The sequence below is a fragment of the Haliaeetus leucocephalus genome, unplaced genomic scaffold (genome assembly GCF_000737465.1).
Source record: "Haliaeetus leucocephalus isolate CR32 unplaced genomic scaffold, Haliaeetus_leucocephalus-4.0 Scaffold858, whole genome shotgun sequence".
NCBI classification, from domain to species: Eukaryota; Metazoa; Chordata; class Aves; order Accipitriformes; family Accipitridae; genus Haliaeetus; species Haliaeetus leucocephalus.
The window spans coordinates 672,814-682,536 of record NW_010973294.1 but is presented as its reverse complement, the minus strand read 5'-3'; positions in this window follow the sequence as shown (position 1 = coordinate 682,536).

The window sequence follows — 9,723 nt, the reverse complement described above, 5'->3', positions numbered from 1 at the left end:
ATTTACACCCAACAAAGTGTATTATACCTTTGCCACAGTTTTAACTGATTATTCTACACTTGTCTTTGCCAAGAACGCCTTCAGTCATAGTAACGCTACAATTTCTGGAGTGGACAAATAAATAAGTTCCTTAGGAGGAAAACTCACATGTCCTTTTTCCCTCTATTTAAATATAGCACACTTTCTACTGAATGAATATAACCTTTGCATTCAGTATCCAGGACCAGACTTAATAAAATAAACACACAGATATTTATACACATCCAAGTTGCAGACCCAACATATGTGTATGCAAGATCTTTTTTCATCAGTCTGTAGTGATACATATGTGCAAAAAAATGTAAAAGGTGTAGCTCTTCAGGGGTATGTCAGACAGATTTGTACATGTGTACCAGGCTAAAATTTGGCTTTCCCTGCCAGATTTTCAGGAACTTATTTTGTAAAACCTTGATCCATATATTTCAAATTGTAACCAAGCCTTCCCTGAAATAAGTTGGCTGGAAAACCTTTAACAAGTAGGGTGGATACAACTCACATATGAGTAAAGCAGTCTTCACTGGATCAGAGATAATTTATGAGAAGAGCATCCATATTCCCGTAGATATCTAGAACAGTTACTGTAAAATAAGTCATTTTTAACCCAGGATGTACTGTACAGACAAGACAATATTTTAAAAATCTTTCTACCTTAAAATATCAATGTAAATAAATATGAAATTATTTTAAAACCACAAATGTGCAAACACACAGGAGGAACATCCTCTATTTTCCAAGTACTTTACAGTGGCTCCCTCAAGCTTCTTTTCTCTCTTAAACCCATCTCCAGCTCTATACTGGCCCTTCAGCCTGGCGCATATATTCCATGGACAAAGTGCTGGTGTCCTCTCCCTTTTGGTCTTCACCACCTTAACCCACATTTCTGCCTGCTATCGATACTCTCCGCTTTCCATCCTTGCCAGCCTCACGTGCCCTACTTATCCCCAGTGGCTTGTGTTTGCCTCTCTTGGCTCAAGCTACAAACTTGTATGTGCAGAAATGTCAGTGTTTTTAAAGCACTATGTAAAGATGGTGCATTATACTAAAGATAGATTTGAGCACCCTTCCTCACTCCGAGAGCCATCTCGTTCTTCCAATAGCCCCATTCAAGTCTGTGGGCCAAATTTTGTCGTTCCCTTCATCATGCGGGGTAGAATCTCAGCCTTTGAATAGTCCCACTGATTTAAATGGGACTTACACAATCAGCCATTAGTAAGAATGGAAGGAGAAGCTGACATTATAGTAACATTTCTAATATATGTCTTCTAATAGCACAGAACAACCTACTAATGATGAAACCTTTGCAAAAATGTGACTGCCATTGCTATTTCTTTTTTGACAAACTAGAAAAGTCCTCATTTCTGTGAATTGCATTAGTTTCAAAGAATATCGTCCAAAATATATTATAGTGATGCAATGAAAGCTCAGAATACCACAGACCTATGCATCTGTTTTTTACATTACAGTATAACAGAAATGGTATGCTATCTAAAAGAAGAAATAAATTATCTATAACTGATTACCACCAACAATCCATCCATTCACAAAACAAAGCTATGACAAAGAAGAACACAGATAAAGAAATATACACGTAGCTCACCAAATCCACGTACAGGTGGAAATAAAATTTAGCTGGCTGAAAATGCATTTCCATGCATTTTATCCAACATTTTAAGATAATCATACATTAGCATCATTAATTTTCAGTACACAGAAGCATACAGCCACTGAGTATCCTGAAGAGCAAGAAATGAAGGGTAAGGCCTCAAAACATAAAGGAACTTAACATTTGAAATGGTCATATTTGTTGAATTAATACATTCTCTGTGTTGCAGACCAAACCAAAGTCCTAAAATAAAAGAGCTCCTTTAAATATGCTCCGGTGAAAGGAATAGATCTGTTAAAAATAACATTGCAGGTGCCACACTATTATTGTGTATACATTGCTGCTGTATTTTTAATAGTCACTCATTCCTTTGGAGTGCAACTTGTAAAAGAATTATTCATTCTCTCTGTGCATACATTTTAAGAATAATTCACTGTACTTTCCCAAATTATTTTCAAAGTGTACACACACAGGAAAGGATACAAAACTTTTCCCAGGCTACATTTGAAAGCTTGTCAGCACTCAGAGCTAAGGCCTTTAATCCCAGGCTTTAAATAATTTAGGTAACACTTGATTACTCCATTGCTGGAACGTCAAGCTCTGCAAAATCTGAGTAACACAATATTTAAGGGGAAAAGAGAGACTACTCTACTGTAAGCGCTTAAGTAAAATACATTTCCTGCGAACAAAACGTGAACTGTAGCCTGGTGTTTGCAATGCAAACTGTGGTAAAGCACCACTGAGGCTACCCTCCAAGTAACACTTTATTTTGGTTTCCACTAACAAAACCCTTCAGTGAGGAGTTCTGTGGTGCAGCAGTCGCAGCTTACACGCTACAAAGTACGATATTCAGAGGGCTTAAGGAATAGCTTTTCCTTAGGTTCATACTACTTAGTGATACACCCTGACTAAAATGTGCACATCGACTTCAGATGAACAAAAAAGCCCACCCCCCACAGCACACACACGCACACCACTTAGTCAGAAAAAAAAAAAAAAAAGAAGTTTTTACCTTTCTTGTGGACTATATTTTTTCTTGAGAGAACAATTTCATTTTCTCAGGTAATCCACAGGGGATTCAATATTTGCTGTCTCTATGCATTTGTTAAATAAAAAAATAGTACAAATTGCTTTGTTCTCTTAGGTACATCTGTACCTGTACTGTTAACAAATTTTTCAGTCGTGTTCTCCACTCAAAAAATAGTTTTAGCCAACAAACTAAACTTCTCTCTACAAAGTTGTTTAGATAATTTTCATGGGGGTAAGAAGCATGAACGTCACAATGTGGGCCGTGTGACAATCTATGCATATTTCGTTACATAGAAACACCGAATTACTTAAGAATAATTAAACATGCTAAAAAATTATCAGAAGGAAACAAAGAAATAATTTAAAAAAAAAACAACACACCTCCCCCTGCAAATTAAATTATCACTTATTAGGTCCTCTAAGATCCCTTTTCACCGCTGCCTTTGAATCCCTTTTGCACAGAGGAATACAAAGTTTTTCTCTTAAATCTTTCAGTTCCTTTTCACTCCAAAGCTCACCGTTTAGCCCTTTGCAATACATAGTGCCAGAAAATCAGGATCAACAACACCAAGCCCACAATTGCCCTCAGCAGAGTCAATAAATGGCACATTTGACTCTCTCATACCATTTTGCACCAAGTCCTCACACAACTACTGCCCTGACACCTCATCCATCAGCTCTTAAAGCACAAGAGCAGCGCCCCACAAGCAAACCTCTTCTCTCCTACGCCATCTCCAGAGTTGAGGCCCAGATGAGAAACAGCCTTATCTTCCAATATAGCAAGGATACACCTCTAAGATGAGACCTTGGCAATTTGACCTAAAGCCATCCTTACTTGCAAAACAAAGTCTCCATCATCTTCAGAGCAAGAAGGAAATAAAGTGAGAGGGAAAACAGGGGTGGGGGTAGGGGGGAAAGTCCAGTCCTCTCTGACCTGATTGGAAACTTTGTTGTGGCAAAAAGAAAAAAAAAATCTCTTTGGCCAGTTGAGAAAGTGCCTATGGTTGCTCTTGTATTGGGAGGGTCTGTTCAGGGTTTCTCAATCTTCTTTTCTCTCTCTCTCCCCCCCTCTCTTTCTCCCCTTCTCTTGTTTCAAAAGGGGCCTCTGGTCAGCGCTGATTAATAAGTGTTTTTTGTTGTGAAGTGTTGAATAATAGAAGATAGCCAGTGACCCAGGAAAGACTAAACCTTGTGCTACTTTATTGTGGCAAGCTGAGAAAGGGGCTTTGGGACAGAGACCCCAAGCACTGACCCGCACACATCCTGCGGATTCCCTATTCATTCTCACAGCCTTCCAGTCGCCCAGAGCTCCCATTGTTTGCCAAGCAACAATGGAGATTTTGCACAGAAAGTAAAGCTCTCTTCAAATTCCTCCCTGATGTTTTGCATTTGGGGAAACAACCATCCTTAACGTTGTTTTTTTTTTCTCCCCTTAACTGAATTTCATGAAAACTCCTAGGATTTGGATTTTTATTCTCATCGCTCAAGACTTTCTATACAAACCTAAGAAAACAAACATTTTCCCTCAATAAATACTTTTTTTTTTTAATTACACAACACGTTTTTCCTGGGGTACCGCTTCAGTAGCGATTCAAGGGGGAAACTGAGGTTTCTTTTATTTTATTTCTTAGCATATCACTATGGTTTTAGTGCACACTACATATCGCTGCAGTTCCTAAAAATAACTGTATTCAAGCATCCTCTTTTTTGAGTGGGAGCCAACTGGAGAGTGCTGCTCCTTTCCAAAAAAAAAAAAAAAAAAAAGCAGAAGATTGAAATCTCTTGGTTTATTTCTGCCCCGATTAGGCAAGCCTAGCTTTTCTCTCCTGGCAGGCTGGCCCCTTCCCCACACTCCGAACAAAGAGTTCATCTGCAGCCACCAAGGAGGGCAAATGCCACTCCATAGACTTGCTCTGATTTACCTGTAGGGCCCAAATCACATTTCTCATTCTAACTTAGGCATTTATTTGCACTCCAGCCATGTGGATAAATAACTCTTGCAGCTGTCGAGCCTTTGGGTGGGAACACGGCTAGATGGATCAGAGGCCTCAGGATCCCAGAGTTTTGTTTAATTGCTTTCTCCGGCCTGTTATACATGGATTTCCATTCCTCTATGACATCCACTTACACATGTCACCAAGCAGCTAGGAGGTTTGGGTGGGTGTTCGGCTGTGCCTTGTGTTTGCGGGGTGTCTTGTGAATTTACTAGGCTTAAAAAAAAAAAAAAAAAAAAAAAAAGAAAAGAAAAGAAAAGAGAAAAAAAGAGAAAAAAAAGAGCAGGAGGAGGTTGCAATCAATAGGACAAATTCCTGTTAAATTGCTAAGAATGGGATTTCTTCCCCCTCAGTTATTTGAATTTATAACTGACTGAACATTTTTATCAGGACCATTGCTTTCTCTCCGTGTTTACACCTGCATAGGGAGGTCTAGAAATCCACCCTTTGGAGGTGCAGGAGAAAAGACCAGTCTGTCAGAGAAACCTTTAACAACTGAAGGGGGAACAACAGTCTTTATTAAGGATATTGGGTAGCAGAATTACCTTGGCGGGGGCGGGAGGCGTTGTAAAACATCCATTTGCAAAAGGCTTTCAGGCTGAAACCCTTTCATCGGTGGCGAGGGGAGGGGGAGGCAGGGCGGGGGCTCGCGAACCCCCAGCTATCTCCATTTGTCAGCGCCACAGAGGAGGGGTCGTAAAGCCAGCGGTGTGAGGGGTGGGCTGCCCGGTGGTCCGCCAGCCCCGCACGCCCAGGGGCTCGTTTCCAAAGCGGGACGCGGCCACAAGTGCGATGAGCGCGGCGGGCTCAGCCCGGAGCTGCCGCAGCCCCGGGGACCCCAGCCTTTCGCTTCCATGCCCACCGCATCCACTTAAAACGTTAGGAAGGGGAGAAAGGGGGGGCGGGGGGGGGGAGAGGAGGAGGAGGGGGAAGGCGAGCGCCCTGATGTATTGTTCCCCTGCCGAATTGATATGCTAATTCCCCTTGTGAGGGCATCACAAAGAACACCTTGCACTTCTGAAAGACTTTTGTGTCCTGGCCGGAGAAGTTTATTATCAACTAATTAGCAACAACTTCTAGCAATGAGTTGGGTTACATTTTCATAAGCTTTGAACAAACATCCTGAGCTGCGTTGTGTCAGGATGACGAGCTTGCTAAGGAAAATAGAGTCCTAAATCAGGGAATGAGCTTTAATAATTAGCGCCTGCTATATATGGAGCCTCTGTCGACGTAGGTCTTCTTCCGAGGCTTTTGATTCACGTTGCTGCTTCCAGGCTTGCAAAGGACCATGACAAGCACTCTACAAAACAAAATCTTACTCAGAGATGACTAGCCATTTTTTTCCCTCCTGTTAAGTCTCTTTCCTTGCAACCCAAGAGCATTATAGACTACCCCGATAATGCACCAAGGATAATCAGTATATGAAGAAGCTCGATACAATTAAGCATATTCACATTAAATATTATTTAGAGAGGCTGCTTGTAGGCAGTCTAGCACTTCAAATATAAAAATCATCTGGGAAAGGGGAAGGTTATATTTGAAATGACAAAAAGAAAACACCTTTAGATTTCACAGGTTTGGGTTTGTTGGGGTGTTTTTTTCGTTTGTTTGGGTTGGTTGTTTGGCAGTTCTTTTCAGTTGGTTGGTTTTTTTTAATTCCGTGTTACTCATGTTACAGTCTTTCCAAAGGAGGAGGAACTGGTCTGAGGACTAGGTTAGCTCAGTCCTCTTTCTGTAGACTGCTTATATCTTTGGAAGCAAAGGGATATGCTCTTCCCTGGGTTTAAAGTGAAACTAGGAAAAAACAAGAGGACTTTATCACTGTAGTAAGCGCTAGTTATTTTCTTTTTGGTGCTACACAATCAAGAATAGAGCAGAAGCAATCCTCTGAAGCCAAGGACATTCTAAGGTTTACTGATAATTCTTCTTGACCAGAAACAACATACTTAGAGCTTCGCATTATATTGTGGGGTTTTGGCTTTTGAGGTTTGGAATTTGGTGGGGGAGGGGGTGTCATATTGCAGCTCAAACCAGTACTAGATTGATTTTGCAATTCATACATGGATCTCCAGCGTGGCCTTCCTGAACCTGTCCTGGTCCTGAGGAGAGCTCTGAGGAAGCTGCTAGCCTTGGGCCCGTTCAAATACTGTGGTTATTGGGATGCAGAAGAAGGCAGCTCGGCCGTGGCCGCCTTTGCAATCCTCTGCTATTCAATTCATTTAATGGGTAAACACACTCTCTATCACTTGGTCTCTTTCTGTCCCCTTCTTCAAGCGATTTCATTTGTTTAAAATCCTAAAAGGTGGTATAGTCTTATTGAAACCCAGTAACGTAAGGGGTGGGAGTGGATTAGATTCCTTCATTTCCTTTCGGTAATCCTAAATGCAGCTATCTCTGGTTCCTTAATCTCCTCTAGAGTCGGATTACCACCCATTTGAGCAAGTGCAGCTGGAATTAGGAGATGACAAGGATGCAAAGAAAGTGTCAAGAACTCCTGAGGTGACCGAGATGTCGGGGTGGCCCCTGCCCCTCGCAGTCCCCTGGTGTCCCCCAGGGCCCCTGGCCTCCCGGCTGTGCCCACCGACCCCGGCGCAGACCTGCCTTTCTTCTCGCTGTAGCTCCACACCGGCAAGGGCCACCGCTGGGTCGCTTTGGCGCTTCATTTGCCTCATGACAGGCTTCTGCCAGCCCTGCGGGTTTCAGCCCTTGACATGGCCAGGCTAGCCACACTCTGTCATACACAAATATGTATTTATTTATATGTGTATATTTTTAAAAGATAAAATTTGTATATACCTATGTATATGCATATATATGCACACGTACACATGGATGTTCCTGTATTGGCTAGAAGAAAGAATCGGCATAAAATAGCTGCTGAAATGTGGAGTGAGTACCACCGTGCTTACGCTTTTCTCCATCCACTTGGAAAAAGTAACCCTGCAAGAAAACACATGTATGTGTGTGTAGTTACTTTTTTAAACAATCCCTCATATTTGATTGAAATGGAATATGCCACCATGTATATTTAAGATTAAAGCTTTATTTTTAAAGGCCTGTAATCCTTTCAAGGAGATTTTGTTGATATAAGACTTGGTTGGAAAGTAATTGTGGATTGTACAGCTCTGACCTTTGCAGGAGGCAGGGTGCAGGTCTGCACAGCTGAGAAATACTGTGCATCAATTTCTTGTGAAGCCCCTGCAGATCAGCTAAGTATGCATACAAGTTCAGGAATTTACTTAAAAGGTTACAATTAGTGGTTCAGTCGTCAAAGTTGGGGACATGGTATTTTTATATTGAGTGAAATACATGATTTAATTATACTTTAAAAAAAAAAACAAAACACCAAAAAACCCAAATTAAGGACAGGCCTGCTACACAAATTGGAGGCAGCTAAATGCTCTTTTGTGCCTGCAGCTCTAAGGAGGCTGTGATGCATGCGAAGGAAAGTGACTGACTTAACTCATTGGGATTCAGGGAACGACCTGCCCTCTTTTGAAAAAAAAAAAAAAAAAGGAAGACGAAGAAAAGTAAGTGTGTATGTGTGTGTGTGCGTGTTCGTGTTCGTGTGTGTGTGAGAGAGAGAGAGAGGAGGGGGAGACTCACACAGAGTCCTGCTTTCCTGAGCTCAGAGCTGCTGGTTCCCAAGCAGAAAGTATTAGGAGAAACACAGCATCTTGCCTCTTTGCTGCATTTTCACAATGAAATCGCTTCTATTTTTATTCCTGCTAACCAGCCGTTTTTGCTTGCATTCACTCCGAGCCATGGACGATGGGAACAAACAAGTACTTAAAAACAAACCGACAAAAAAAAAAAAGAGAGAAAAAAAAACACAACCCAAACCCAACCACGCTGGGATGAGGATTACTCACTTTAGCGCTGGCTGTAAGTACAAAATCTCTTGCTGCATTTCATAATGATAGTGAGAGGCTGTTGTGGTCTAGGTTGGGGTTGTTCGGGTTTGCTTTGATTCTTTGTTGTTCCCTCTCTCTCTCCTTTTTTTTTTTTTTTAAATATCATCCCCTCTTTATCAGCCTTTTGCCGAGTTACTCAGATAAGAAAATAAAAGCCAGGGGAGGGAGAGCGGAGCGCGGCGGAGCGGAGCGCGGCGCGGAGGCAGGGCAGCAACCGGGGGTGCGGAGCTCCCGCGGGCGCGGGCGGCGCGGGGGGCAGAGGGCGATTTTGCACATCAGTCTGGGGGCTTTGCTGGGCTGGAAATGCGTTTTTCTGGCACGGGGATGTGCGCGCCTGTGTGTACACACACATCGTCAGGCAGGGTAGTCCTGCTCGAGTCTCTGTGGTGCAACGTGAGTCCGCCCAGCTTGAAGGAATGCGGTGGTCAAAACAGCTTTCCAGCTGGTTTGGTTTTGGGGATTTCCTTCCCCCCACCCCACCCCCCCCGCCTCAAGTGCACATGTGATAGTGGTACTTTTCCCTGGCAGGATTTGATTTAAATAAACTAAGATCAAAACTGTCTCCCTCTCGCCTAGCCTAGTCGCTTTTCTCCCCCTCCCCTTCCTCCTTTCTTTCTTTCTTTCTGTGTGAGCGCTCCTGGGAAAGCGGATCGGTTAGAGGGGAAGGCTTTTGAAATCGTGGGGGAAAATGTAAGAGAATTCAGAGGGTCTGGGCTTCCTTTGTGTGGTGCTGAAGCCGCGGAGCTGCTTTGTGCTTTGGAAGGAAAAAATGGCGAGTCCTATTGTGTTTAGGCCATTTTCTTCCGGTACAAGGGTTTTCCCCCAAATCCTAAATACTTCAGGGCTCTTTTGAAAGAAGTCTCCCAGCCCATGAAGTGTGAATGGCTGCAGCTCTGCCTTTTCCCTAGCCGGTAGTACCTCATATTTGAGAGAGCCCACACATTTCTCCTTGCAGGGCTAGTGCACAGTTTCTAAAGCTGCTGCGTTCAGAGCCTCCTGCGTCGGAGCGGCTATTTCAGCTGCTCTTAGCCCACGTTATTCAACGCAGGGGAGCACGTTATGAGAAGAGGGGGGGACCGAAGAAATAATCCGAGACCTGTCCTTGCTTTAAAATGCTAAGAAGGAGCAACGTTAGCAAATTGGG